Below are 5,662 nucleotides of genomic sequence, written 5' to 3' on the forward strand. Positions count from 1 at the left end.
GTTTGGGGTAAGGGAAGTGTTTCATTCTAAACTTAAGTCCTTAAAATGTCTGTTGGAGACTACAAAGATACTTTAGACATGGATCCAGTTTTCAATAGTTTTCAAGCACATAGTTTGAGAGTTGCATTTGAAATTATTCCAAATGGTGGGTTTGTTTTAAAGTTTGGATTAACTAAGAGGTAAGTGTTATTAAAGGATGTGAGACTGAGCAATAAAGACTGATAAGATGATCACATGAGTCAGGATAGAGACAAAAACTGTGACCTAATGATGTCTTCAAGGAGAATCAGAGGCCTGTAGATGACAAGGACAAAAAACATGGAGACAGTGACATGACTGGAGGAGGTGATCTTCAGAGTAACTCAAGATTTTAAATACAAAGGAACAATAATTGGGTGGAAGGAGGAGCCATTCCCACAGAGGTGATAATTGAAACTGGGACTAGATGAGATCACCAAGGGCTAGAATAGAGAAGAGGACTTCAAGGATAAACTCCTTCTGTGGAGGCCAGTGCAGACTATAGAAGTAAAGCCATTTTTGTTCTGTGAAGTGGATGGTGATGGGCACTGGGTCTGAGATTTACTTGTGGCTGGTGCTCTGGTACAGGTATTTGTTGATGATCAGTTAGATACATACGTATCTGATATCCTTACAAAGTCCTACCTTATAAGAAGAAAAAATCTATAAATGTGTCCTAAAAATGTTATAGGCTATCGTTCAAGTAGTGTTATTTCCTTTTTATAGCTTCAAAATTCATAAGGGCTTACCTTTCATTGAAAGAGCCTTTGGCCTGCTGTAGTGGCTCAGTGGTTGAGTGCAAACCTATGGACCAGGAGGTCACAGTTTGATTCCCGGTCAGGACACATGGCTGGGTTGCAGGCTCAATCCCCAGAGTGGGGCATGCAGGAGGCAGCCAATCAATGATTCTCTCTCATCTTTGATGTTTCTATCTCTCTCTCTCCTTCTCCATTCCTTTCTGAAATCAATAAAGATATAAAAAATAACAATTTAAAAAAAGAGCATTTGACTTGGACCCATGTTCTTTTACCAATAAAGAACAGTGTCAGGAAGAAAAGAAAAGAAAAAAAAAACACCAACCTTCTATCTTTCAAAGTTCTTCTAGTTTGTCTAAGAATTAAATTAACATGGGGTAGATTAACAGAAGAAAATAAAATTTAATTTCATATGTATGGGGGCTCCATAGGGATTTTCTGCCATTCTAAACTAAAGAAAATAGGTAGAAGTCTGGGACTCCAAAGGAGAGTCAAGCAATTCACATAGAGATGGAAAACCCGTGTTTGGAAAACAAATGTTTGCTATGCCAGGCAGAGACTAGGGGATATAGAGAGGACTTTGATCTCCAAGCCCTGCTGAGTTTCCTCTATTACACTTCACCCATATTGTTAGTAGAAATCTCTGTGATAAGGTTCTTCCTGGACCAGGTTCTTTATCTATATTCTTTTAGGCAGTTAAGTGGGGAGGTAAAAAGTTCTTAAAAATAATAAGCCTAGACTGCCTTTATCCCATTGAGTGTTCTTGCCTCTTCTGTCAGAGATTAATTGACCATATATACATAGGTTTATTTCTGGGCTTTCTCTTTGGTTCTATGGGTCTGTTTTCATGCAAGTAACATGCTGTTTTGATTATAGTATCATTTGATAACAGGTAGTGTGATACCTTCAATTTTCTTCTTCTTTTTCATGACTGATGTCACTACTTGGGATTTTTTTTGTGTGTTTCTATACATTTTTTTGGATTATTTGTTCTATTTTTGTGAAAAATTCCATTAGTATTTTGATAGGAATGTCATTGAATTTATGTATTACTTTTGGTGGTATGAACATATTAATGATGTTAATTCTTCCTATCCATGAACATGGTATGTACCTCCATTTATTAGTATCTTCTTTGAGTGTTTTTTTCAATGCCTTATAACTTTCTGAGTACAGGTATTTTATCTCCTTGGTTAAATTTACTTCTCAGTATACTTTTTGACACAATTGTAAATGAGATTGTTTTTTGCACAGCAAGGTAAACCATCAACAAACTAAAAGAAAACTACAAGAATGAAAGACGTTATTCACCCATGATACATCCAATAAGGGGTTAATACCCAAAATTTGTAAAGAATTCAGAAATATCAATGCTGGGAAAACAAAAAAAATCCAATTAAAAAGTAGACAGATGATCTAAATAGACACTTCTCCAAAGAGGACATACAGATGGACAAGAGACATACAAAAACTTGCTCAACATCACTAATCATCAGAGAGTTTCAAATTTATACCATAAGAAGCCCTGTACAGGTAGCTCAATTGGTTAGAATATTGTCTGATATGCCCAGGTTTCTGGTTCAATCCCTAGTCAGAGCACATACAAGAGTCAACTAATGGATGCATAATAAGTGGAACAACAAATCAATGTTTATTTTTCGCTCTCACACAATCAATAATTTAAAAATAAACTATAATGAGATATCACTTCACACCTGTCAGAATAGCTATAATAAATCAAGAAACAACAAGTGTTGGCAAAGATGTGGATAAAAGGAAACCCTAGTGCATTGTTGGTGGGAATGCATACTGGTGCAACTGCTATAGAAAACAGTGTGGGGTTTCCTCAAAAAATTGAAATAGAATTGCCTATGACCCAGCAACTAAAATTTTATAATTCTAAAATAAATATTTCCCCCCCCATCTTTAGTCTAGCTCTTACCAGCCAAAAATGATTTTATATTGGTCCTATTCCCTGTCTGCAAGGAACTTAAAATAAGACTCTAACAGATTCGCCTATATTCTTGTGTCTTCCCATCTATAAGGTGAAAAGGCCAAGTTGTGTGGAGAGATTTGGTGGTGGAAGAACTATAATGCAAAGATAATTTACTGAAAATAAAAAAAAGACATCAGGAATTATTCAATGTTAGTCCTGTGCTCCACTAAATGAAAGACTTAGGTATAGAAGCCAATGATCTTACTCCTGACCAGTATATGATAATGTTAAGCTATATCAGCGTACTTTAACTTGGCTCATAACTAAGAAATGAACCTTTTTGTTTCTGAACTGGTGAGTGTTTTCATTTGTTCAACAAATATTTGTTCAACTTGATAGCTACAGTACTAAACCATGTGATACAGAATTTTTTTAAAAGTATAGTTTCTGTCCTCAAAGAGCTTATAGAACAATGATAAAAATAGTTTTAAAAATGAACTATTATAATATTCTACAGAATATAATTCTAACAAGATGATCACTGGTGTCTTTCAATTGTAAGGTTAACCTATCATAGCCTATAAAAGGCACCTGATTAGAATTTATTGGAGAGATTCAAGTTTGTGTTGATCATTAAAAGTATTTTTTATTGTGTACCAAACTGTAAAAATTGAACTATTGCAATAGTAGTTTCAAGGATGGTGCCGCAAAAGGTATACTAATATTAAGATAAAAGTGAGGATGAAGGGAATTGCCACCAGAAGAATTTGTAAAAGAAAAAACAAACAAACAAACAAACAGGATTTGATTCCACAATTATTAGATCCTCTATTGGAACAGAACATTAAAAATATATGAATAAGAAGAGATTTTTCCAGACAGCTTTTGCCATTCTATGAGTTTCTATACTCCTTCCCAAATGGGCAGTTGAATATTTCCTTATCATAAGCCAAGAGAGGGAGCTTTGTGGAACCCCCAGAAATAACAGAATGTTTCCCCTGTCGTTGGATTATACTTAAAAGAGCAAAAGCAACCTTTGGCAACAGGAGAGAGATAACTATGTTGGAATTTGCTTGGATCCCAGAGTTTATTGGGCAAGAGATGTGTTTATATTTCTGGTGAACTAAATGTGTGCCATAGAGAGAAACTGCTGGGATGGAGTTGTTTTAAGTTCTGCCAAAGAATTTCATGGGCGTCCAAGAGCAGGAGTCTGTGTGAAATGAGCATGAAGAGCATCACGAACAGAGATGCCCCCTGGGAAGCCGGGGAACCTGAAGAATCCACGGATATGCCCATTAGAAAAAAGGGTTCACTCTCAGATCCTCCAGGCTCGGAGATAATGAAGCTAGCTTACAATAGTACCTATCCATCATTAGCCAAATCATGTCTCCTGGTGCATCCCTTTGTTTCTGCTCCTAGTATCTGCTTAGACCCCAGGTGTCTTAAAAACCAGCTAGAATTCACAAACAAAGTAAACAGGGAGAGATAAGGCCAATCATCCACCTTCCCATCCCCTCACCCCCACTGCACTCTTCACTAGGTGAAGTTTAATGATAGTTTTATTCCAAGGGAACATAAGAATGGTTTTTAGATAACAGTCTTATAAATGAAACGTAGAAAGCAAAACAATTAAATAGACCTATTTTAATTTTCAACTAGAAGAAAAAGGACAAGATGGCCAAAGTGTACATTTAAAGGAATAATGGAAGATCAAAATAAACAAACAAAAGTCATGGTTTAATGGCGTCAGAAACCACGCTTTTTATACTTCATGTTACATTTGGAGATGGTGCAGCGATTGGTATTAAGGAAGCTTTTAGGATTACTATACAGAGAAATCATGGACTGTGATATTTATCAATACAATGCCTCAATTAGACCTGATAAGGATGAGTTCCATTTTAGCACTATGTGACAATTCTTTCCGGAAATGTATCATTTCACTAAGTTTCTTTGGCCAAAGCACAGATATCTCTCTGTACATAGGTGTGTAATACAGATTTGATCTTTGGAGTTATTTTATTGATACGCATCTTCAAATTGTACCAAACTCTATTAAGTCTAGGCAATTAGCAGAGAGCTTATTATTCTTATTCAGGGCCCATTTTCATAATCGCAGAGGCCTCCAAACGCTCATCAGTGAAGTGGAGCACACACTTCTCCACTTCTGTGAAACTGTGATTCCATGGATAAAAAGCACAGGATACTGCTGCTCCTTAATACATACAAAAATAATAGGGCGTGCACACACGCGCACACACCCCAAACATTTCCTATTAGCGTGTACCTACGTCGTTAGAGCATTCTCAGAGCAGTGGTTAACTTAATTTACAGTGTCTGAATCCCTTTGAAATGTTTAGTAAAAAAATTAATTCCAGATGAAATGTGAAGTCCCAGAATTGATATTATTATCTGTGTGACCTTGGTAAGGTTCCTTAACTTTTCTGAATTTTAAACTTTCTTCAGTAAAATTGGCACAATGAAATAAGAGTTCCCAAATAACAGTGTTTCCTGGAATATAGCAGGGTTTTCATGGATAATAGTATTATTTCTTACCTTTTTTTTTTTTAAGTAGAAGGTAGCCCACCAGGCATGGCTCAGTGATTGTGTGTCAACCTATTAATCAGGAGGTCTTGGTTGGATTCCCAGTCAGGGCACATGTCTGGGGTTGTGGGCTTAATCCCCAGCGTGGGGTGTTCAGCCCTCAGACTAATGATTCTCTCTCATCACTGATGTTTCTATCTCTCCCTCTTCCTTCTTCACTGAAATCAATGCAAATATATTTTAAAAAATAAAAATAAATAAAAGTAAAAGGTGAAAATGGAACAAAAAATGCATGAACTAGAAAAATAAATCCTTTAATTCCTTGCCACCTCTTGCGGACATTTCCCCTAGATAGAGATTTCCCCCTCATTTTCCCCAGGTTATATTTGTGAGAGCTCTGCTCTGGCTA

General features: G+C 36.2%; 1 pseudogene; it reads left to right on the top strand.

Annotated features, from left to right (window-relative positions):
* Positions 1-3,934: 3,934 nt before the first annotated feature.
* The window catches only part of LOC102763607, a 66,555-nt pseudogene continuing 64,827 nt past the window's right edge, over positions 3,935-5,662 (top strand).

Source organism: Myotis davidii, unplaced genomic scaffold (genome assembly GCF_000327345.1).
Source record: "Myotis davidii unplaced genomic scaffold, ASM32734v1 scaffold140, whole genome shotgun sequence".
In the NCBI taxonomy this organism is placed as follows: Eukaryota; Metazoa; Chordata; class Mammalia; order Chiroptera; family Vespertilionidae; genus Myotis; species Myotis davidii.